Here is a 26,428-nt window from a genome sequence, read left to right on the forward strand (position 1 = left end):
ACTCAGACAGGGAATGGGAGAGGAGGGGGAAGAAACAGGGTAGACTAACAACATGAAGGAGTGGGAGAAAAGATGAGGGTGATGCTGAGGAAATAGAAAAATAACAAGAGAGGTAAAGGGATAGAGATGTAGGAGCATAGATTTTTGATGACTATTGCCGCCACTGTTCACCCTGCTGCACCAGATTTTAATAAGAAGAAAAAGGGAAATTGTATAAATGCATAAAGTGGTGAGCTATACAGAGTGAAAACAAAAATAAAAGGATGAAAGCAGAGAATACTTAAGAACTCGATGACACTTGGAAGAGCGCAAAGCTCTGCTAATGCTGAACAATTCAGCAACCTGCAAAGCTACATCTTCTATAATGGTTTGTTTTATAAATTGATTTTCCAACAAACTAACACATGCTGTTAAGTGGGCCAATTTCAGACTGTGCCACCGGCACTTGTATGCAGCATAGTAAAAAACTGAATATTTAGAACACAAATATAGTCTGAAAAACACACCATTACCAAAATCTTAAAAAAGTTAAAATTCACCCAGCTATATCAGGTACACATCATATGCAGTATTACTTACACAATACATACATACTGCATGAATTTTCCTGGTATTTATACCTATGCAGTGCAGCGGAAGTACAGTATGTGGGCAAAACAATTATTAATATGTCTTTATGTAAGAAGAGTATTATGTAAATGCTAGAATGCAGAGCCTTTAACTGTGAATAACTAGATTATGATGCATATGGAGTTAGCATCATTAGCCACAGAAAATTTACATAGCAACCATATGGAGGACACTCTTGTGCATTGTGCCCAGGTTACTCAATTATCCGTACTCAAACAGGCTCATTTGTTGAGTTTGTCATGAGACTGTTGCCATAATGGCACAACCACATGGTGTGCCAGGCTAAAGAGCTGTGCACACGCGGGCATCTGCTAGCCCGTGGCTCACCATTTTCATTGTCAGTCTATCACCCATAGTCGCCCACAACACCACCAAAGGAAAAGAGGGTCTTGCCAAACACTTGCGATTCTGAACACTCTCAACCTCAAGTACCAAAACGCACCACAAAGCGTAATGCAAAGTACCCAAATGCAAAATTTAAAGTAAGTTTGGGTTGAATTGGGATTTTTTTGCAGTATGTTGTCGAGTCCTTGAGGGTAATTTTTTGTCAAACTAACGGCAGGGTTCAAGGAATGACAATGTCGGTCGGTCAGTCCATCACTTTGGACCTAACGTTAACAACTATTGGATGTATTGCCACATTCACTGTTCAGAGATAATGTATCCTATTGACTTTAGCGATCACATGTCTTCTGAAAGAAGAAAGAAAGAAGTTATGAATGAAATTTGTTTTGGCTTGCTAGCTTTGGAAAGTGTATATGAGACTTTGTGGCAACGAGAGTCTTGTTCACATTCAGTATCTATGAAACCTAAAACACGCTGGGTGTAGTGTGCTCGTAGAACACACCCCTGATTCACTTTGGCGTCCTCTTAAGCAACAAGCATGAAAGCACCACAAAGTGCCGATGAAAGCTCGCCACTCTGCAGAATGCTGGTTAGAAATGTCACCTTAAGCCTTGGTGCAAAATGGCCAGCAGATTTAATTATATCCTGGTGTTAGGCCAGACCGCATTAGCTTGCTGGTGAAAGGTTTGATTCGGAAAATTGAAATCCCCAAATATACAAAAACAAACTTGTAGATATGAAGTAAATATTATAATTTGATATTTAACAAAACATTTTTCTTAACTCAAAATATTAAAAGGAACTATCATCAACTCTGAAGTCATGGAAGAGGGATTAAAGCACTCTGCCGGTAGATTATAATGGCTGTACAGAAATTAGACCATTGCAGGCAAATGTATTTAATGTTGTGCTTCCTATTTGTTCATTCTGCGTGTGATTTGGTGTAAAGAGACCTGCAGCACAAAGCAATAGCTTCAGCCAAAACAGAAGACTGCCTCACGCTGCTTGTTTGGAGTGTATCTCACTCACATTTCCATTCATTTATTCAATCAGTGCACTTACTCAAGCTTCGGCTCCGTGCCCCTTTGTGGCCAATATGAAGCATGTATGCGTCTAGAAGTGACACACAGCTGTCTAACAGGATCACCCACTCATCTTGGACTACGTTCACACTGCAGGCCTTAATGCTAAGTTTCGATTTTTTTTCCCAGAACCTATTTTTTTGTTTAACAGCTCAGATTATTGTTTTATTGTGGCCCATATCAGACTCCGGTGTGAACTGTCCATGGCCTGAAAGTGGGGTCGCTTTCAGGCCGTGGACTGAAGAATAAAACGACGTCACGCTGCAGTAAATAAGGAGCCAAAGAGGTTAGCTCCAGTTAGGCTCGGTTAGCTCCTACTTGCTAACCCTCCCCATTTTCATGGGAGACTCCCGTATTTCATTGCCCTCTCCCAGTTTACTCCCGGATTAACATCTCTCCCGAATTATGACAAATGTTTTATTACATTCATTACTGTTTCTGGCATTGTGCAACACATCTGTCCCACAGCTCTCTCTCTCTCTCTCTCTCTCAACTTCGTCCGCTCGGAAAAGTAGCATGCACGTACCTCAGAGGAGCGCTTGTGACCTGGTGGATTTCAGGTGGGGGAATCTGTGAGAGAGAGAGCGCCACATGCTTAATAATGGCTTTTGTGGAGCTTTTTTGCTCATCGCGGCTCCGTCTGGCATCTGCTCCAGAGTGACGTCAAAGTCGCATTAATCCCGATTTGAGTGTCCAGACTGAGGTCAACAAAATCGATCTGTATTGGATTTGGACCACATGTGAAAGTCACATATGAGCAAAAAAATCAGATTTGGGTCGCTTTGGCCTGCAGCCTGAACGTAGCCTTTTGTAGTAAGCTTTACATCCACAGTATTACACTCATTTCATTTTGTTTACTATTTTCCACGCACAAGAACGATTTACACTTCACATAAATAAAGTAATCTGAAATTGAATGTTACATTCTGAGAAAGGAGAGAAGTCGATCCTGACTTTTATTTCCAAAAAAAGTGTTTCCCCCTCTTCTTCCGCTTCACAATCTTTTTGCTGATGGGGATAACACACTGAGAGACATACACACACACGCTGCCCTGACTATACAGCAGTAAAACACTTCTCTACTGATTTCTGAAACACTCAACTTAACCTCTGGGACATGCTGTGTCTACTGAGCACACACACATGCACACATACACAGACCTTTGAAAGGAACAACTTAACCTCAGAGAGTTAATCCTTGCTAAAACCTACTGAAATATGAAAGACCCGGTGGGAGGAGGTTGAACACGAGCAGACACAAAGAGGAGAAAGAGAGGAGGAAGGAGATGGAGAAGGAGTGAGTGAATATTAGATGGGGAGAGACGAGGTCATGGAGAGGTCTGGGACATGTGCTGTGTCAACACTTGATGAAATAATGTGGCGGAACGGGCTCTGCCTGGGCTTGTGAGACTAAAACATCTGACTTTAACTCAAGTACTGTAACTTCGCCTTACATTTTCTCAAAAAGTACTTTGTTACATTCTAGCTTACTTGACTTACTTACTGGAAAACTGGACCATTAACATATTGCTGGTGAGTTCATGTTTTAATGGATGGTTTGAGGATAATTCTTCTTTCCAAAACCCAGTAAATAAACATCTAAATGAATTAGTGGGTCACTCTGAAGAAAAATGACTGTGGCTCTTTGCTTTTCTCTCCAGGATATGGGAACATGGAATTTTAGAACAGCTTTCATCAAGAGTGAGCAATATTTATTGACGTGCAAAAGATGAGAACTGTGAAGAGTCTTTGGCAATTAGATACCATCATTATTTCATAGTATTTTAGGGGGTCGGTGAAGCCATGTGTGGAATAGGAAGGAGTCTAGACACTGGTGGTGAATGGCTGCATTTGGATGGATGTGGTGAGCTCAGACCTGTGCGCTGGAAGTGAATGTTGCACAGCTTTTTGCACAACTTTGTCAGGGATTTCAAAAAAATTCGGGATGTGAATTTATATATATAATCATGTTAACACCCCATCCAATTAATTGTAATAATCTCTTGTCATGCCATTGTCTAGTCAAGCCAGGTTGTTGAGGTAGCAGTGGAGGTGAGAGACAGGGAGGAACAAACAAGAGGTCACAAATTGTCATTTTTTTGTCCCACCCCAGCTCTGCAGAGGAGAACAGATTTGAGAACAGAGGTTTGAGGTTTACTGAAGAGTAAATGCCCATATGGATCACAAAGAAAGTGGGAAAAGAGAGAGAGAGAGAGAAGTGAAGGAATAAGTAGCATCTTCCTGATTCAACTTACTTTGGAAAGAAACGAGACCAGAAACTTAGAAATGAAGTATTAGGAATGTTGGTAGTTAAGAAAAATAGCAACTATATTGAACTACAATATACTAGCTATCCATACTTCTGGACCAAAAGTATCAAGAATTACATCGTAAAAGCTCACACTACAGTACACTTTTTGATGAAGATAACGCTTCACTTGATGGGGTTAGTTTCAGACAGCTGGATAGTGGCAGAGGTGAAAAACCAAAACCTGACATGGAACAAGAAAAAGAAAGAAAAGGCAAAATAGAATCACCATTGGGGAAAGACACACACTCTCACTCACACACACACACACAAATTTACTTCCTGAGGAGTGACAGAAAGGTGTGACAGGGTCAGCTGGTGAGAGGTTTTATTTTCCCAGAATGCATTTGTACAAGCCTCCCGGGGACCCAATCAGAGAGTAAGATTTAGGTCGGGTTGTCGTCAGCACATAAATAGAAACAACAAAAATGTCAACATGTAAATGGAAGCCTTGACACACACACACACACACACACACACATGCAGGCAAAGTAACACAAAGAAGCAAAATTTGTTACAATTAAATTTGCAGAGTTGGAAAATGTAGACAGTGCACCGGTGGAAATATTCTCTTTTAATTGTCTGCAGTGTTAACAAACTGGACTATTATACTGGAATATTGCTTTGAGATAATTGCTTGAATTCAGGTTTGTAATTGGCTTATGCAAGCGTATTTTTAAAGAGAAAGAACATATTCTAATCTAATTGAACTAGATAGCTCGATTATTGATGTTTCCTAAAGTTTCTGATTTGCAACCTTTCAAACAACACTCTATGGGGCCAGTTAAGATAATGCATATAGCTAACTCTAACATTTCTCTATACAGGTTCACTTTTTCAAAACCCTTCACACAGTCAGCACAGCATATGTCAATGTGGAATAAACTGTGGATCACTTTGCATAAATAACTAAATAGAAAAAAAATGCATAAACTCCTAATTGGGACACCGAGCGCTTATTTTCCAGTGCTTGGAAATGCGTGGAATTCAAAACGTTTTGTAATTATGTGGGGCGATGTGGAGTTTCACTGTTCTCTTCCAGTCACAGAGCAGGTTGCAGCCCGTCCCAGGATGGTGCCACTTTTCCTTCAACCTTAATCTCCATTCCTCAGCCCCACCGGGGGAATATTTTCCTCATGGAGGTGGGAAATTTATCACCAGATGCCCCTCTTGGACTCTATGAATGCTGGATGCATGGACATATCTGTAGAAGATTGCTACGGATGGATCAGACATGCAAAAAGATTATTTCCCATGTTTATTACAAGAGAGGACATAAGGTGATGTAGACGAACGCTTGCATTCAATTGCAGAAGACAGGGTTGACCAGCACTGTTGTATTTCAGCCCATTCTCATCTCAGGGCGTCATATAGCCACGATTTGAGAAAGAGTGACAAAGCGTAGGTATTTGAAGGGTCAAGTGTCTCTATGACACGCTCTGGGGCGTCCCGTACAGACCAGAAGTGCTAGCTGGCTTGCTACGTTCGCGATAAAGGTGTTGACAGCCCCCCGAAGCCCCTACCCTTACCACAAACATCAGAAATGTGGGTGCCTAAACCTAAGTCACTGAATGTATGCATGTCGACCGGCTAACTAACAGGTAGGGTTAGCCTCCCTTGTGTTGCTGCAACGTAGGAAACGGGGGCGTTTCATACGGACGCTGAAGGGTACCTTTAGCGTAAAATCCTTTGTCACCCTGGCTGAAAGCGTCAGTTACGACGCATTGAGATGAGAACGTGTTGTGTATTTCCATAAAACAGCTGTCCTATCAATGTATGTATAATATATAACTATAGCTTTGTACTGCATTACTGGAAATAGTTTAGTTTCACTTACTTACTTACTCTGCATCAATATAGTACATTGCAACATGTCTGATTAATTTTGTCACATATAGTGTCAGATAGCACATTCCATTAATCCACAACTGGCACAATAGACACACACACACACACACACACACACACACACACACGAAGCAACTTAACCTTAGAGAGTTGATCATTGCTAAAACTTACTGAAACATGCAAGATGTGTTGGGAGAGGATGAAGGGGGAATGGAAGGAGACACAGAAAGGGAAAGAGACCAGTAAATATTACATAGAGAGGGACGAGGTCACAGAAAGGTCTGGGATATGTGCTTTCTCAGGGCTTCTCCTGCTCAGTTAGAACTTTCACTTTAATTTCATGCCATGTTTTATTTCATAATGTCAATTTTCATGACAGTGGTGTTGTCACTGCCCTCTCATCTTTCAGCCAATTACATTCCCTGGTGCCTCTAAGCCGCCAAGCTCAACCACTGCTAACAAATGTAGTAGCTCCTTTTGTTTATTTAGCTAGACTGCACGTGCTACCTACCTGAGCTACCATGGCTGCATGTTTTGTCTCAGTTTGCGTTCTTCTGTACTTACCCCTGCGAATTTGAGTGCATAACTGCGTTCACACTGACCTTAATGGTAAAATGCTGTAGTACCTGAGTGATGTACTCTACTCATAACGGTAACGTTCAGTGTAGAATGCTAGACACTACTCACCCTCAATGGTCGCCATGTGGGCTACACAGCAGAAGGGAAGGGAAACTGCAGCGATTGCGGTTAATCCGATGAACACACCTTCCTAGTTGATTACTTACATCAAGACAGAACTTGTTGTATTACAGGTTTTCTGAAATTGTTTGTTTAAATATGCAAATGAGGCTTTATCTAATTCTAGCTTTTGGTGAATTTAAGAGAAATCTGCACAGGCAAATAGACAAAATGGAGTCAAATAAACACCTAAATGTGTATTTTATTTTTATCCCAAAATCTCAAAATTGACGGGTGCATGAAATAACACATTGTTTTTGCTTGTAGTGTCTCGCCTAATTTCTTCAGTTGTTTCACAAATTCCTTATTTTTTAAATACATTTTTATACCCCATGACATTGTCTCCTAACGCACATATGTTCGGTTCGTAACTCTCTCTTAAGCCATTAAGAAGACATTCTTTCTGAATTGTGTGTGTGTGAAAGACAGAATCTCCTCTGTTTACATTAGTGTGTTTAGAAAGTCAGTTCTCCCATAATCTATACCATACTTTGAGTGAGTGGATGTGTGTTTCAGTGTTTCTATGTTCACAGCTTCACAACGGCTCATCAGAGAACTGATGAACCACCATATACTGTATAAATCATGGACGAAGTGTCCGGGATGTCTCCCATAGGTTTCTGATGAGCCGTTGTGAAGCTCAGTGTGGCCGGCTCCGCCCGTCACCATCTTGGCGGTGCCTGACTCTGGCTAATCCAAAAATAGAAAATAGCAATAGCAAATAGGTAGAGCTGAGGCAGGCCAAATGCAGCCTGGTTTCTGAACAGCCTAGAGAGCCTAGAGGGCACCCACCTGTCATTCAAGCAGCAGACATTAATTATTCATAACTATAAGCCTTAATATCCAACGAAGGTTAAGGTCAAAGGCACAAGGGCATATAAGCCTTAAAAATTAAGTTAAATGGGTTATTAACTTATTAAAAAAATTCACCCCCACACAGTTGTCATGAAGGTTGTAAATGAGTTATGGAGACCAAAACCAAACAAAAATGTATTTGTACCAGGCTGTTAACGTGTTTATCTCTGCAGTAAAGTTTGGGCGTTTGAACATGGGGGTCTTTGGGGATTGACTCGCTCTTGGAGCCAGCCTCAAGTGGCCATTTGATTCTTCTCTCTGGCTGCTTCTGCACAACAACTAGTCACACTCTTTTCCTGTTTTATTCTCTGTCTCTCTTGCTTTTCTGTTTACTCTTGTTTAAAATGCATGTTTCTTAAGTTTTTCTGGTGTGTTTTGAATCAGACTCAAAACTTAAGTCAAAATGAAGTAATAACACACACACACAGCAGCAATAATGAACTCATTGATCTGGATTACTACCTGAAATTAAGTCTTGAATGTACTACTTGGGAGGATTTATCTGCACAAAAACACACACAAGGACGGCTGTGAACATGTGACCTCAACCCTTTGTAAGTTCAGTTCGCTCACATTTTTGTTCTTGTCATGTTCAAGTACTTTAGTGTTATTTTCTTTTTCTTTTTTAATTTTTGGAAGGCTTGTCATTTTAAGTTACATGTCTGCTAAGTGAGCTGTTATCACATTTTCATGTCATTATTTTACTCAACCTTGGTTTTAAGGGCTTTAACCATCCTGTTACCATCACAGTTTAACATTTATCAAGATTAGTTTATTTGGTGGGTCTCGTACAGTTTTTTTTTTTTTTAAAGCATTGCTTGTGTTAGGTGGCTCTTCTTTAAGATGGTGAAAGAGGAAAGGTCATGAATATCCACAGCAAATTTCTGAAATATCTGACTAGGTTTTTTTCCCTTATTGTGCGTTTGCAAGAGGAAGATTTTGTGCCAAACAAAACATTGACCGACACCCTTGACAAATGGCTGGTCTTAGGAGAGGAGATAGGAAGACGTCCTCGTTGATTTTTATGACTTCTACTGTATATGCGTATTTATGAGTCCTTGCCACATGTGAGGGACAGCAAGAAAGACCACTTACGTCATGCGTTAGCATTAAAGCCTCTCAATGTACCCCAGATTGGCAACGCATGTACTGTGATCGGTGTTCCTGTAGTTGCTTACTGTATTAAGTGGTTAAGCATGTGTAGGTGCATGCTTATCCATGTGTCAGACTGTGTTTATGTGTGCCCTTTATGGAGAAGTAAAAGCACACATCATTGTGTTTATGTATGTTTGTGCAAGAAGCATGCATTTATTTATTTCTGGAATTCATCCTGATTTGCATTTGGTTAATGTTCATGTTGTAGTGCCAAAGTTTAGGTGTGTTGTTATATAGTAATATGAGAGAAGTTACGAGATCCTTTAAAGTTTGCATTTTGAATTTGTTCTTGCTCCAACTCTGATAACACTTCTCTTTTCATTAGTATTTAAAGTCATACACAAGGCAATAAATAGTGCCAGGGTTAGGGTTAACCCTAACCCAGTGCCATTTAGTAATCAAACAGAATCAATTTAATAAACAAAATAAGTAATCCATGTAGCATAGAATTAGATCAAATCCTCTTGTAGAACAGCACTCAACTATTTGTCCACTGTCAAATGATGTATATGGTCTTTAATCCACAGCTTAAAGGTTGAAGGGAATTAAGTAGTATAAGTCATCTACCTAAAAGAGATGCAAAAGCGATCATATTTTTTGACTGGAAACTAACATGTATACCATGTAGACGTAATCCAAATATTGCAGTAGTAGCAGAAGGCTCTGTGTGTACATCAAAAACATTTGAAAATGTTTAAAAATTGATTGGCAGAAGCTATTTAGTGTTTGACAAACCAAAGCATATGCATTGCCTGCATTGGTCACACAAAGGCTCAACACTAGGCGTGAATTTGTAGCTAGCTTTGTTTTAGATCAGTTAATAGAATAGAATAAATAGAGGAGGAATGGATCCTATCTATAGATTTCTTAAAACTTTCTTCATATCTCCCTTCCACTGATTCCTTAACTCTCTCTTGATCTATATAATTGATGATTTATCTTACTAAAGGAGTATACTGTAGTTGGAAAGGTCAAGACATTTTTTCCGTGGGCTGCTCACCTCCATGTCATGCTTGCCTAACTTTGATTGCAGCGAAACCATGTCGATAATCCAAGAAATTACACAGTATTTCCAAGGCATTCAGTGTTTTAACAAACAGGCAGCGAGACAAACTGATGTCCATGACAAACGATCACAAACTGGCAAGGACAGAACTGAAACAAAGACAATATATACAGGTAAACAGCGAGGGAGGACAAACAGGTGCAACACAGAACTAAACATGAAATATGCCAGACACAAACAGCCAACACCAAAAACTTCAAAATAAAACAGCAAACGCAGACACAGACCAAATTCTGACACCAATGTGGTGGTTTTATCGTTTCCGCATTGGAGTCTTATTTGCCACTTCTGCTTTTACTGTGTGTAGTTCAGATTTGACAGCCTCAAATTCCTCAGCCAGCAAAGTCTTTAGCTCCGACCTAAGCAGTGTAGCAAAGTCTTTATTCAACAAGCTTAGGATTTTGACTTTCAGGTCCGCTGCCTCCATTTGGTCGGGGTGAGTAACTGCTGCTCCACTCGAGCTCGCGGCTTTAGGCCCAGCAGTAGAACATCCTGATGAAAAGTGAAAAATACAAAGAGTATTTCACAGCCTTTTGCGGGTTGTTTTAGGAAGTGTTTGGATGGAAATGATTATTGGTTATTATTTAGATTGAAGCACAACGGCAGAGTTGGATTGGTTGGCAAACAGAACTGATCTGCATAAAACAAGCCATTCCTTTTTTTAACAGACTGATATAACACCAACAAATTCTACGTGTGATACATTTGCATGGTAGCTGTTTAGTCTTAATGGCTTCTAATCACATGTAGTGATTGGCCAAGTGTTGTTATAATTGGCTTGAACACTTGAAGCTGTTCCAATGGCTACATATGCAAAGTGTGGTGCTGCTGGACATATGTTGTGTGACTTTAATGTGATAAAAGACATCTATGGTTGGAATGCGCCTTTTCCAGTGCATTGGATCTGTTTCCTTTCAGCTGATTCACTTGGTACAACACATATAGTACGAGATATCACGCCGCCCGCGTGGTATCCCATACCATATGTAATATACCGAGTTCCTCTCCTTCAGGGAACAGAAGAGTCATACTTTTTTTCACTGACATTATTGCATCAGTAAACCACCTGAAACAAATTAGTAATGAGTCATGAAAGAAATATATTTTTAGCTTAAATCTCATCATGTGGGCTGGTATGTCTTTACATTTGCATAGTCTTTGTTGTGATATGTTCTGTGCTACTTTGATTCTAGATTCAGAAAGAAGAAAGTCAAAATAAAGGGTAAAGTCTTACTTTTCCTTGCACTGAATGTTTAGTGTGGGTGGGATAAAGGGTGCCATTTTGTTGGATGACCTCTTCAGACTGCATTAGAGGATGAAAACACTGTGACCTTAAGCACCCCTTAACCACTGGAAAGCCCTTCACTGGCAATCACCTCACCCTTGACAAGTGCCTAATCATTTTTAACAGTGGATTTGCTAAAAACCTTCAAATTGCCTGTAAGGTCACTGACCATGTTTGCGTGTACATGTGCATGCCTGTGCACTTGTTTGTATATGTGTGAAAATGAAAAACGTGCATGCGTGCTAATGTGTGGGGGCGTAGGCTGCTTGTGTGTCTAACTTAGTCTTTTTTAAACTAGAAAAACACAGCAGCAAATATTCCCTGGGCCTTGTAATGAAGGCAAGACCTGAGAGTAGTTGTTAAAATGGGACAAAGAGGAATTTGCCATTTACAGGCAAGCTCTGTGAACGGCTGCTCTATGGGGACCTGAAACATCCCCTGGGATGTATATGTTGTGTTCATCATGGAAGATTTATGACTGTTTATGTTTGGCTTGGTATTTAAACAAAACAAATGATAAATACTGGAGCCATGCAATAAAAGTAGGCTGGACTAACAATTAAAATGTGCTGAATAGATTATTATAAGGGATATAGACTTGGTAACTACTTATGGAGCCTCTAAAAATGAAAACTTAATTTGTTGAGTGATTTTTTAGAATTACATCTTCGGTAGGAGTTTATATGCTTGGGGCCGTCTGATGAATGTAAGTATGACATTCACTCTCAATTTAGCCTTTAGTCTGCACCAACTTCTGAGGGAAATATCTGGCTCTTTAGCTGCTCTATGTTCCATTAACGCTATAAGCGATGAGGCTGAACCAAAAAAGGAAAGTTGGGAGCTGTAAATCCAAACATATGAGCTGAAAGATGCTAAAATGGTATGTTTAGCTGAGGGGAACTAAAAAGTTACACTTGATTGATCTATTATTAGAATATTGATTAGTGCAATTATTCCTTTAGTAGAAAACAAATTTGTAGCCTCCTCAGTTACTTTATGATGCAATATGAAAATACTATGAACCATTTATAGGATAAATAAACCTCAGTAAATAGTTAGATCACCTAAATTACAATAAATAAAAACAAGATAAAGTAAAAACCAATGAAAGTTTCTCGCTTACCTGTAGTTGCATGTAGTCTTGGAGATGGATTTAGTTTTGTTTTCTATTTTTTTTATATTTTGGGCCAAACATTTCCATTCAGGTTAATGGAATTTCATTTGTCATTTAAAAGTGACATTTCACATCAAAAGTTGTATGTCTTCAGAGGGACTATTTCTTCAATGGAAAGCAGTTCCAGTGGAAGCTGTTAACAGCTCGGTTTGTGTGTTATCCACGGAAACCAAGACATTCTTTCTGGAAAGACGTGTTGCTTGAGTTCTTCTCAACTATTTAAGTTCTTTGAGCAACGAAAACAAAATTCCATTCATCTCTATTATATTGGAGGGGCAGCAGATATGTGAGAGCCCAGTGCCTCCAAGCCACAGCACATAAGACTTATAGTATCTGCATGGCTACATACCACTGGGGGTAAGCAAGAAAATATGTGGTTTTATAATTTGTTTTGAATCAAAAATTTAACTGCTGTGAGAATAAATTCAATGCCTACCCTATACCTGACACTATCACAGAAAAGTGTCTCTTCTCAAGTTTTTTTCATAGTCACTGGTTTCTCTGGGGAAATCTGAATGTAAGTATGAATGAAGTTTTATGTTAAAACAGCAAAATAGTGCATTTACAACAATTCTGAGATTTGGCACCTCATGGAAAATATAAGACAATGTTGTTGCTGATTCATTTTATATGTATTGATTCCATTTGGGGTTTAACTATATTTTATTCAGAACTGAAGCAACTTCAATTACAAAATATTACTATTTTAAAGAGTGTTTGAAGTGGAAAAAAATAAGTGCCACTACTCCCCTTATTCACATGTTGGCATGTGTCTACATCTGTCCTGCACTGTTCACACCCTGGATGAGTAACTAGTACAAATTAGTGTATTAGTACAATATAACAGTTTAAGAAATACACAACCAAACAATCGTTTCTGTAGGTTTTGTTCTTTCATTAAATCTTTGTGAAAGAAAAATTGGCTACACGGTGATTAACCTGTAATTTGTTAATGATAAACACTAACTTGTCAATATGCATTTAACATTTAAAAGTTTGCTGTAGCACGTCGACCTTTTTCCGCCCACCCAATCCTGGCTGTGATTGGTCAGTTCCCTAAAGTGACAGTGACGAGCATGTCAACTGTATGAAAATAAAGGCACCTGATAAGTTCCTTGTATTATCTGTGACCAGAATTTTATCTTGTGACTTTTGCTTTATGGACCATTCTTACATTCTTACACTTATTTTATAGAAGAAAAATGACTTTTAACAAATCAAGTAACAGGGACACGTGTGCGTTTCAGTACTGTCTGCACTCTCCCCGCCTCTTCGCTGTGTGTCTCTGTGCAGCCGTACATTTGCTTGTGCTGTAAATCATGAAAATACTTGTGTAAGGGTGTAGGCGTCTGAATGTGTGCTGTGTGTACCCGTGACATGGCCAATCCATAGCTATTATACTGTAAGCAGAATGGAGTGAGTGTGATGTTGGGCACAACCGGGCCTTGTTATCCTGGCTAATAGGATGTGTATGTCTAGTTGTGTGACTGTGTGTGTGTTTGTGTGTGTGTATATGCATGTATGAGAGAGAAAAGAAAGAGAGTAGGAAGGTAATAAAGTTACTTTTAAATTGCTACTAGGTGTGTGAGTGAGATAGAGACATGGTGGAATTAGAAATTGCTCCATTTCTTTTAACCTGCTGTTTTCCTTTTCTCCTGATTTATTTTTCTCTCACACTTTTCTTTCTGTTTTTTCTTGCTTGTTTTTCTGTCTTTCTTCCCTTGTTTATTCCATTCCAATTTCTAGCACTCTCGCTTTCCTATTCCACTGTCCAAACTCATGTTTGCCCAAGAAAATGATCATTTAGTCATAGAGGGGTTTGTTTAAATTACACTGAGCCATAGTATATCAGACGCCGCTCTTATTTTGGATTGTTCTTGACAGCAGTTTCATGTTGTGTTATGAACTGTTGACTAACTAGAATATGTAATTGTTTTCCATATCTTTATTCAAGAGCAGGATCTTTCAATTTCAGAGCATGACTTATTGATTTCATGTTCAGATTTTTAAAATGCTTTCCCTTAAAACCCTGCCCTTGCATTCAAACAGCCCCTGCATTTGCTATTCTTCCGCTCAAACTGTGTGCTTGTACTCAGATTTATTGTTGCTTGCACATATTTATCAATTTAAATTCCTTTCATTTATATTTATCAATTCAATTTGAAGGAAGTAAAAGCTTACTGGAGGTCCTTGACTTTGGTGGTGACTGAGTCATGAAGGTGACGTTGTTTCTCCTCCAGCACTCTGATTGGAGGCCGGTGTGTTATGTAGCTACTTATATAAAGTATGCAGTTATTAAAGTAAAAAGTAAGGGCACTGGTATATGTAAAAACTGTCTTTTTATTCCAAAATTTGTAACGAAAGCACGGGAAGTATATAATAAAGCTGTGGAGTGGTTAAAGAGTAACCACCTTTACTGGACGTTCTGAGTCTCATTTCATTGTTCAACAATACACCCGGAATTCTGTTGATTTCGGGGTTTGACAGGGTAATTGCATTAAAAAATCTGAGAGCAGAGCAGAAATCTAAGAGCAAATGTTTCATATCTGTGTGCAAGCAGTACAAGAACACTGTAATAAGTTGCTCAGCCCATACTGCTAAATTTCCAGTCAATTATCTTATCCAAAAGAAAGAAGTGCATCAACATTATTTACTTCATAATTCCTTTCATCCAATAATGCACATGCAGTGATAATTGATAGTTATACCAAAATCAACAACTTCATACAAAATAAACAACGACATTTAATGTTATAATAAGAAGTTTGAGAATGTTTTCGCTTCATTAGGAAACTGTGGCGGAACAGCTTAAACTCTGGCGGGATAGGATAGGATACAAAAATAAAGTAGCTGTATTCCGTTACAGTACAGAAAATAAAGATGTAATCAGATTACAGGTACATTTGGATTCCATGACTACTGGGAATACAGTACGAAGGTGGTTTTCTTGCTGGTTTGGCTCTTGTCACCCCGAGGCTGAGTCAACTAACGTTAATGAGGCTGTGTTCAGTCCTGTTCGTGCCGTGTTTACCCGGAAGCTGCTGGGCGCAGTTTTGTTGCCCACTCGCCCGCAATCATTCCCCGCAGGTTCCCCCTGCCTCTGGCCTGAAAACCTCCAGTGCTTGCATAAAGGTGTGAACTTAAACACACACTCTGGTGCTCCGAGGTCCCAGTATGGGCAGAGTAAGCTAAGTTGTCGAATAGCTGCAGGCTAACTGAGCTAATTAGGTAATGGCAGCTATTTAGCAGCAGCTGACTTGCTACAGCAACAAGTAAAGCTTAAAAGGGAACTCCGTAAATCACGGAGTTGAGGCAGAGCAGCCGGGGAACATCAGAGAGAAAGCCAGATAATATTTTCCGTGTCCGCTCCCAGATATTTTTTTTTTCAGCAGCATCATAGAAACAAAGCTTTTCATTGGACATTAAATTAATACAGGCCCCCAGTGCAGGATCATTCACCAACATTTTAAAATTGTTTTCCAGGAAAAAATCAAGAAAATATCATCAAACATACCTACAAACAACATTTTTTGTCATTGATGGGCCAGATCCTGCCATGACGTTTAGGCCCAGTGCAATCATGATATAAAAACATTTAGGCCTAAACATCATTTGATGTCATGGGAATGGGATATTTTATAGCCTAATTGTATTTTTTTAGATTTTAAAACTACACTAAAAAGCTACATTTACATTTATCTGACGCTTTTATCCAAAGCAACTTACAACTGCTATACATGTCAGAGGTCGCACGCCTCTGGAGCAACGAGTGGTTAAGTGTCTTGCTCAGGGACACAATGGTGGACGTGTCACAGTGGGGGACTGAACCCGGGTCTCTCACACCAAAGGGATAGTCTTATCCATTGCCACCCCACCGCTACTTAATTACAGTAATGTGAGTAATTGTAATTTGTTACTTTCCACATCTGCACACAACAAACAGTATCTGCAGGTAAATCAGCTACCACACAATAAGAATTGTTAGTTACTCAAAATGTGATTAAAGCAGCATCATTAGACCTAATGTTTTATTAAATGGCACACTGCTGTCACAAAACTTTAACCACATAACCATAACATAACATTCACTTCTTATGAAAGAGGATCGGCGGCTTGAATGAGTAGTTGTACATGCATCACATACAACAGCTGTTGCAAGGTTTACAGTGTGTGTGTGTGTGTGTGTGTGCTTCTTCCAAACCCTTCCTTTTAATGCGATGTGTATTGTATTAGCATACATACTGTCAAAGATATGATTGCAGTAAATCAGAAAAATGTCCTGACAAGTTTACTTTACAACTGTAAAATGTCAGTGCGCTGGCCCTGACTCAGGGCTATTACACAGAAACTAGTGTTTTCAGTTAACAAGTCACATAATTTGACATATAATTTGTAGAATATCACCTTGAAACATAAGGGAGTATTTGGAATATAAGGGAGGATGAATTCTAATATTCTAATATAGTAATTGCCAATTTATAATGTATTATGCTAATAGTAGCCAATAATGTTGTGGAAACATCAACCTATATCACCTCATTATTATCAGTTTATTACCACATTAATGTCATCAATAATGTGTCACATTAATGATATAACTTAATGTGTTTCCCCATTATGAACCTTTGTTCTTGGCCCCATATTACCCTGTCACATACATTTCAGTATAAGCAAACACCTTTTGTAGAGAAACATAATGCTGACTAAATTAAGATTTGCACCAACGTCTTGTGGAAACATATATAATTAATGTTTCTGGAATGTTTATACAGAATGTGTATGCAAAACTTTTACGAACAACCTATAATTATTTATCTATATAATAGCAACTGCAGCATGATTTATGTTTTTATAGTTCTGTTTAGGCCTTCATACTTTGGTTATGGTTGAAAAATAATAATGGTAAATGGACTGTACTTCTATAGTCTTCCGACTACTAAAAGTGCTTTACACTACATGTCACATTCACCCCATTCACACACATTCATACACCGCCATGCCATTTCCATGCACAGTGCCAGCTGCACATCAGAAAGGAACTTATCATTTACACACATTCATGCACTTATGGCACAGCCTTCAGGAGCAATTTGGGGTTCAGTATCTTGCCCAAGGACACTTGGAGACTGGAGGAGCCTATGGGGCTACATCGATCTCAATATCATTGTGCCCAGACTACGAGTAACAAATATATATTACAATTTTCAAACACAAAAGACAATCTACAAATAAATTCAAAATCCACAAACTAACTCCTCATGATCCACAAATAGAGATCAGTGACTTGATCTGTATGTGATGGTCTTATTTATTTGTAGATTGTTTTGCATTTATTTTCAGAATGTTGATACTACTGTGCTACAAATTACAATTTCTATAAATGAAATGTCTTCACAATTTGCAAACAAGCACAGTCTAACTTGGATTTTTAAACCACTGTTTAGGAACAAATTCTGTGCAAAGCCCAGCATTTAAAATCTCTGGATCACAGTGTATTTGGGCATCGCTTTGCCTTTGTCTACAAAAAATGTTGATGCTGGTTTACCGTGGAGTGTGACCGCAATCTGCTAGTGTAGTCAGCCAGTCAGAGGTATTGCTTCTATATGATGTCACATCCCCTCAAGAAGCCCTACAAAATAAGACCTGAAATGTTTCTGAATATGTACACCATGCGATAACTTTATTTGTTTTTGTGTGCATGATCACTTAAGTGCTGAATAATGATATGATTTCCCTTTCATAGTTTAATATTTACATACTTTGAATGCAGCAGTCCATTTCTGCTCTTGCTAATTTGTCTGACAGTTAGTTACTAGTTACTTCAGATATCAACCCTTCCTGTCCAGTGAAAACAATGAATCTACTGCTGTGGTGATTTTGAATGTTTTTAATTAACTGAAGAATGAAGTGTTCCTTTATGGACTGAGGAAATGATCCTATTTCTTTCCTGAAATGCTGAATAAACTCTTTAAACCCACATGGATAAATGCATCCTCACTGAAACAGGGCTGTTTTTCTGAGCTCATGAAAAGGTGACTTTTTAGAGATAAGTGGTTCTCACAGGACAGCAACACTACAAACATTTGGTGATCTTATAAAAGATGTAAATTTTACTGCGCTGTACTTTCACTTCTCATACTTTAAGTAAATGTTACTAATGTAGGACTATTACTTTCAAAGTGTATTAGTACTTTTACTTAAGTAAAAGAAACTGAGTACTTCTTCCATCACTGTAAACTATATTATAAAGGCACACTTCACAAACCAAACTATGATTAATTAACGTCTTGAAACATTTTGAAAATCCAAGTTAGATTGTGTTTGTTTGCAAATTGTAAAGATAGCGTTTGTAGAAATTGTAGAATTTGTAAAACAGTGAAGCAGTAGTGTCAAAATTCTGAAAACAAACGCGAAAGAATCTATAAACAGAATATGTCCCTCACTTGCAGACAAATCATTTTGCATTCAAATTCTGATTTTAAAGTACAAGTTACTGATTTAAAATTAAAGTTTAAATTTGTAGATTGTGTTTTATATGAATGAATGAATGAAGTTTTATTATTGTCATGCGTTTAATTACGCCCAGCCCGCGTGGGCTTTCAAGACACCAAAATTAATAAACAAAAAATTAATATGCAAGATAGCCAGGTCCAGAGTACATCATATACAATTTTAGCCAAACAGAAAGAAGAATTAGAAGAGGAAAAATAATAATACTAATACATATGTATGCAAATATGTTTTCATACACTGATGCATCCATTTACTCAGATATTCACCTACATATACACATACCCCTACACAAAACCAAATTAAATATATTAAACAAACTAGCTTGCCTTCTTTTCCAAGCCTTTGAGACAAAGTTTGCAAATTAGACAGTTCCACAGTTGTACCACTTCCCATTTCTCTGTACAGCTCCTTGTACCCAGGCCATATCTCTCTGAATTGCTAGGATTGGAGCAAATTTATGAACCCCCAGAAAACATTGTATAGCCAGAAAACAGTGAAAGTAATTTCAACATACAGAATATCAATTTACAAAAACTACCACGGTTACATCACAACAATAAGCTAAAATTGTGTACAGCTAATGTAAGGCTCAGAATCTCATATAACATGCAAAATAATAAATAATAATAATGTGTCAAATGAGCTTTTCATCATTTATCACAGAATCAACACATTTAAAATGTTCATCATTTAAACATTGGAATTTAATCATTGTTGCGTTGTGCAATCAGAAGTGCATTAGAAAAATGGTCCTTGGTTCACCTCTCAGGCAGACTATTTGACATTTAACTAAGAGTTAAAAACAACTCTAAGAGCAAATGTATCCAGGTATCCAGGCCACTCAAAAGTAACATTTTGGGCTAAAATTATATGTCACTTTAAATAAATTCAAGAGACTGTTTGCTGGAGGTACACAATGCAGTCATCGTGACTGAAAATAAATTAAGCAACAATACATGAAAGTTTTAGAGAGTCCTTGCAGTGAAGAAAAGCTGATTTGTTATTCCACATTGTCTCATAAATATTCAGAACAATAAACAGGCTCACACAAATTCATTTGCTTTGAGAACTATATTGAGAGTTAATGACTTGAAATTTGTCCTCAGAGTAATGTCATGAGAAAGCCAGTGAATCTTTGTTGCATAAAGCTTAATGAAGTGATCAATGCAAAATAAACCTTTACTGACAGATCCCCTTTAAAAGAAGCAGATTTATAAATTGAACAATCAGCAGGGATTATCTGTTAAGAAATACTTTATCTTTAGTGATTAGTTCAGTGTTGCTTTCAGTCTAATATTTGCCCACTCAGCTGAATTTACTGCTAATCATCTAATTTGAGCGTATGAATTAAATTGAAAGCACAATTTTTGTAAATCAAGGGAATAAAGTAATAATTCAAATGAGCAAATTATGTCGTGTGATGCTACAAATTATTTTTAAGGGAAAACATGATTGCAAAAAATGTTTTCACTTAAATTTGCTAATCACAGTAACTGTTTCATGTGACATTTAAAGTTGTGTTACACCTTTTCAGTTTAAGTCATGCTCAGTTTTACCTGTTTCCTTATGAACTCTTTGTAGTTAAGACCACCTTAGAGGAACACATAAGACTATGGATCCCTTTAATGACTTACTTACCATGACAGTATTTCACAGTGTGAACAAAATGTTTCTGTCATAATTCAGAAATTACATAATAGCATTGCACTATATAAGAAACGGCATTTAAAAATTAAAGGACACCTGCAGGGCCATACTGATTTTATGTGATTTGAAATAAAAGTACAGATTGGGTTTAACCTATCAGTCTGAGCCCAGTCTCTAAGAATTTGTGACCATGCTGCTGGTCCAGACATAGCACACAAATTAAGTGTGATTTATACTTCCTCTCCTCAAAAATGTAACTACATATCGAGGCGACGCAGACCGTAAAAACTGTGATTGGTCGGCTGGGTTGCCTCGTAGTGCCTGCGAGCCAACAGGAAGTGCCTCGTGCTTCGAAGTAAATTTTACAAGCGGCCGAACCAGCGGCTGTAACACAATGGATCGATATATTTGACTGTCACAACCCGAGCGAAATGACTTGTTTAACTATCAGAATGTGATCCATTCGGTTGACGACATTTGAAAAGTCGCACGTATGCAATTTTACCCCTATTCAAGTTAGCGGAGGGCCACACCGGAAGTTAGCCTGCTCGGCCGGCAAAAATCGACACAGTGGAAGTAGGCTACGCACGTAGACGCAGGAGTATAAATCATGCTTTGGGAGTGTGTTTTTCATTTGGAAACACAACTTTCCTGTGAAGAGTTGCTATATCTTATGAACAAGCACAGAGCCTGCCTCAGCACCTTCTGTACTGGCAGGGGGTCTATATGTCTGTGTGTACGTGCACACCACAACCAATCTCCACCAACATACCACCTCCGGCCCTGTGTGTCCATGCGGGTGGTCTCAGAATCACAACCACACCGAACACAGTTAATACACACTTGCCTTGCTGCACTCCTTCTAATAGGGGGATGTTATCTCCTCACCTCATTTCACCTGTTTTTCATCTCTCTGCCCATCCCTGCATCTGTTAAGGCTAGACTTCAGTTCGAACCCAATTGCAGAACACAGCATGCGGTCAGGTATTTAAATTGAAAGACATTTATTTACAAAATACTTAATTGTGCAGGGAGCAGAGTCTATGGGGTCTTTGGAAGGTCCAAGTGGTTTAGAGAGTAAAAGAAGTGAGTGGAGCCAGGCAGAGGAACAGGCGGAAGAAGTTCCCGAAATCTGGGAAGGGAATTCTAGTCTGACAAAGCGTCCAGCTATCCAGCTATCCAGATAGACTGTCTGTATTGCGTAGTCTGATCTGGCAGTGTGTTTAAGCAGGAACATGTGATCTCTGACAGATGAGCAGACCACCTATACATAAAGGCTACAGATCATATCTTCACAATCAAGAAGCGTGTTTGTCAACATTATGACATGTAGAAACATCTCGAGGTTGCAATAAACATTAAAGCGTATGTTGAAGACAGTCACGGATTACAGTGGCCTATGTGTTCATTCACTACACAGAAATCCAATTGATCTTTTTTGTCCTTTTGTCTGTAAACAGTAAACATCAGCCCTCAGCTTGATGAGGTGAGCGTTTCATCATCAGGCCCTTTAAGAACTGACACAGAAAAATGTAACTCTAATAGCCTGCAGGCCCAATTACAACTGTCATCACAGGACTGCATGACTACATAATGGGCTTTTATTAGGTTACAATGTGAAATACAGCAGATCTTTGCTGTATGCTCTGGTTATTGATAGTACAGCTTAATAATAATAATAACTTATATTTATATAGCGCCTTTCACGAGACCCAAGGACGCTTTACACATAATTAATTTGACATCAGCAGCTGTTTGCACTCGTTTCAGCAGCTGACTTGGTGCGCAGATCCGCTTTGATATTATCTGAATACACATACGCATAAATCATCCACCCACCCCCCACCAAGTAATTATTTTCATAAACCGAGACTGTTCCATATGTGGGTTCATGAGATTTTGTGGGTGAGGAAACATCTCGGCAAGTACCACCTTTTGGTCAAACAGTTAGTATAGTAACCGTTGCTACGGCGTGCTATTTGTCCTGCCCCTCCTCTACTGTGATTGGACAGCTGAGTGAAAGGTGACAGTGACTCAGCGCCCAGCGCGGAAAAGACTTTGGTGGACACAACTCCACTCCTGTAATCAGAGCAGAAGGTGCTTCTCTTAATTTGTCGTTTCCTCACTCCTCGATCTTCGCTTGAACCGGAAGTTATTCCGCTCCTCCATCTTGCAAACTGTCCCAAAGCTCTTATTCGCGCTCTGAGGAGCGAGGAAACACCAGTGCATTCTTCGTGAAAGTATTTTACTGACCGACACGCCCACTTCTTGGGTAGCCATTATATTGATTGGACGCTGCAGCTGATCGGAATGATCTGATACATCTGGACAGATAACATTAAACTCAAGTGTATCACTGAAAAGTCTTGTATTTGATTTGTTTTATGATTCACTGTCTAGTTAAAATCTGAGTTCATTGTAGGTCTGAACAACAAAAGCCCCACATTTATTTCCCATCAGCTTTTATCATGGAAACAATTAAAATCAGAGAGATTCAGAGAGTCTGTCAGTAAGAAACCCGTCATCGTCATTTCTATTCAGTCACATGGGAGGCTGGTCATTCCTGTGTTTAGTCCACATAGACGACAATAAAACATAGTAAACACGTAGCCTAAGGAGTCCGACAAGTTTCACTAAAGTCTCCAATGAAGCGAGCAAAGGAAGATAAAGCCTGCACATCCAGCCATCTCATCGACTGCATCTGATAAAAGCAGCCGGCAGCTCCGCGAGTAGCTGCCGGCTGCCAGCTGATGAAAGAATGAATGAAAGCTGAAAAAAAAATGTTCTGTGACAAGTGATGTGACTTGCAAATAAAATGTATGCAGTAGTGTTAAAGGATATCAGAAGAGGAAAAAACAGAAAGCCTAAAACTGAGTGGCAGTTTTAATATGAGTTACATCATTACAATTTACACATTTAGCCTAATAAATCCACCAAGACACCAGGATCATATTCTGAGTTATTCAATAACAATAATATCCATTCAAAAACAGATAATATCGGCATTATGCCAGTAGAAATGATCCTGTGAGCAGGACATACAGTAACCTATAATTATTCATGTGCAGGTGTTGGTTAAACAGGTAACAGTCATGCTGCTCTGCACTGATGAGACTTTATTAGCACCAACACAGTGCACGTGTGTGCAGACACAAACTCCATCAAAAGACTCTACAGCTGTTAAAGCCGACTGACAGCTGATCCAGCTGTGATCACCTGCCGCCGTCATCAGAAACGGACGTCGCTTCACGTGACGCTTCGGAGGAAAAATGTCTCATGTCTCTAAAAACATATTTCCTCGCTTCTTCTCTCCTCGCTTGGTTTCCATGAATCCCCGGTGGGCGGGATTAAGACGCCAGAAAAAGACGCAAGTGAGGGAAACTGCAAAATGTTGATGATTGAATTGTTCTGAGTGTACATGAGGACATGTAAGAGGACCAGGGAGCTGTTCCAGATGAGTTTACTGACAGGTGCCTATGTCTGAAATGTTAATATATGTTCGCAAAGGGCAGCTCAGCAGTTTACAGTTAAATGCTAATCCTATTCAACGTCCACAGGTGGACACTCAAATGTAAATTGCCTTGTTCTGAATAGCTTGGCAATATACAAGCAGAATGAAATAAGCAATATTGTGAATGAAAATGACGCTGGAGGCTTCAGCTGCTTCTACTCCATTTGATGTAAAATGGCCGCCCAGTGGGAGACAGGATGGCATGGAATAGGGTAGGACAGGGGGACATTTAAAGGCCATAGGGGGTCAATGCCTCAAACTTCATTCAGTGGTTAGGACACAATGTGCCCCCTGCAGAGGGAGCAGAGGCTGTGGAATATTACTAGACCAGAGAAGAGCTGCTGAAATCGGGTATGTCTGTGACACAAAATGGCTGACTGCAGAAAGGCTCTGGCATCAAATGACGTTTGTCAGAGAGACACTGGCTGACTGTGTAAGGGGTCAAACTGCTTAACTCCTAACGTGGATAGATTATTCTGGAGGAAATGAATCTGGCTTTACCACTGACAAGTACATAACATGTTATGTGACATGACACTGCGATGCTGTGATATGGTAATAACATCAGAACATCTTCCCAGTTCAAAGCAAAGACTTGATGTTTTCACATTCAGACTTAAGTAAAACTGTCAAAACACCAAAGAGTTGGGTAGCTTCTGATCTTTATTCTCACAGAACACATTAATTCATGTTTCATATAAAACAAGGAATTGTTTTTTGAATACATGTTCCTTTTTTATTTTTCCTTCACAAAATGAACAGGGAAATCAGTCTAGTAGGGTACCAAATACTGAGGATTATCTGATAGCCGAGGTGAAGCATATTCATTCAGCCAATATCTTACAGAAATAAAATTATTTAACAGTGCTTTGCCATTATATGTCCAAAAACTGTAACTCAAAGCACTTGTTTTTACATTAAAGAAACAGAAATCCCGACCAAATGGTATGACAAAAATATTGGCAGTTTCTACTGGATACTGTGCTTCATGTATGACACGGAATTGATGGCCCTAAGAAAACGCTGCTTCAAGATGAATTTGGGTGCAAAAAATGGCTAAATAAGAAAAGATAAGTGACTGGTAAGGAGCAGTATTACACAGAGATACTCTGAGCTGAGAGTTGTGGAGGATCAGACATAGGACAATGTCATGAACAACTCATTATAAACTGCATACTACCTTAGCAGTACATATTTTTCTTGAGGTACATGAACTGGCTGCCCTGGGGACGACGCTCTACCATGGAACAGAATCAGACAGAGAGACACTGCTTGGCCATGGGGGGTCCAGTGGAGCTGGGTTTCCCTGTGGAGTCTGTACGCTGCCTACTGTGTTTCCCATGACCGTTCATTTTGTAAAGGCTTGGAAACATGATGGCTCATGAAGGCTGAGGCACAATACACATGACAAAGCACACGGGGAGAAGACAGTAGAATGAAACACCGCTTTCAGCCTACCTTGCCTCAGACTTCACGTCATCTGCGCTTTGTTGACGGACTCGTCCTTTCATAAGCTTTTCTCTTTCCTCTCCTGCCTATCTTCATTCCGCAGTTTCCAAAGAAATTATTTTCCTAAGCTATTTCACTGGCAGGATAGGTGAAGGCCTGTATTATTTTAGACCAATTCAGTTGGGTTTTTGCACCTAGAGAATGTGATTTACTAACTGAAAAGAAACACCATGTTTTAATATGCTTCGCTTTCTCTTGACTTGTAATAACCACAAACATGATGCCTGTCACTATGTCTCTAGACCTTGATTTTATAAATGCCGTCCATTTCTGATCCTTTCGCTCAAATCTGATTTAATGTCTTTCTCTATCGACCTTTCTCTTTATCCTCCAGGTGTTGGTGTTTGGTATAGAATATTTCTTTTCAACCTATGAGACAACAGTAATCTCGCAAGACACTGGCTGACAAAGTCATACCATTCTGGTAAGAATTTTTTTTAGCTTTGAATCTTGTTTTTACCCATACATATTAATATTTTAAATTCAAACTATGTGGAATTGTTTGGTCTTCAATTAATTGTATTAGGAGTCAAACTGAAACAAAAGCGCAGACTCTAGAGTTCACAGACAGAGTTCAATGTCAAAGGGGCAACATCATGGTTATTCTATTTGTTAATTCAGTTAAACAGATAAAATCAAGCAACACTCAACTCCTACACAGTTTAACAAAAGGAATAAAATAGACAGTGCGTCTTCCCGCCACACTTATATCAGATATACCAGCACACTCACACAAAGAGCCTCCATGTAGCATCAATGACA

At 39.0% G+C, this 26,428-nt stretch overlaps 1 protein-coding gene across 8 annotated transcripts in view; it reads left to right on the top strand.

The window, feature by feature from the left end:
• The window catches only part of tenm3 (teneurin transmembrane protein 3), an 818,277-nt gene that overhangs the window by 405,276 nt on the left and 386,573 nt on the right, over window positions 1-26,428 (top strand). For 7 of the 8 annotated variants that reach the window (XM_046046662.1, XM_046046670.1, XM_046046663.1 and 4 more), the window contains exon 4: window positions 26,001-26,090. The exons of the other annotated variant lie outside the window; for it this stretch is intronic. The gene's annotated coding sequence lies outside the window, so the exon portion shown is untranslated. The remainder of the gene's footprint in view (window positions 1-26,000; window positions 26,091-26,428) is intronic. 8 annotated transcript variants of the gene reach the window in all.

The sequence above is a fragment of the Micropterus dolomieu genome, linkage group LG04 (assembly GCF_021292245.1).
Source record: "Micropterus dolomieu isolate WLL.071019.BEF.003 ecotype Adirondacks linkage group LG04, ASM2129224v1, whole genome shotgun sequence".
NCBI lineage: Eukaryota > Metazoa > Chordata > Actinopteri > Centrarchiformes > Centrarchidae > Micropterus > Micropterus dolomieu.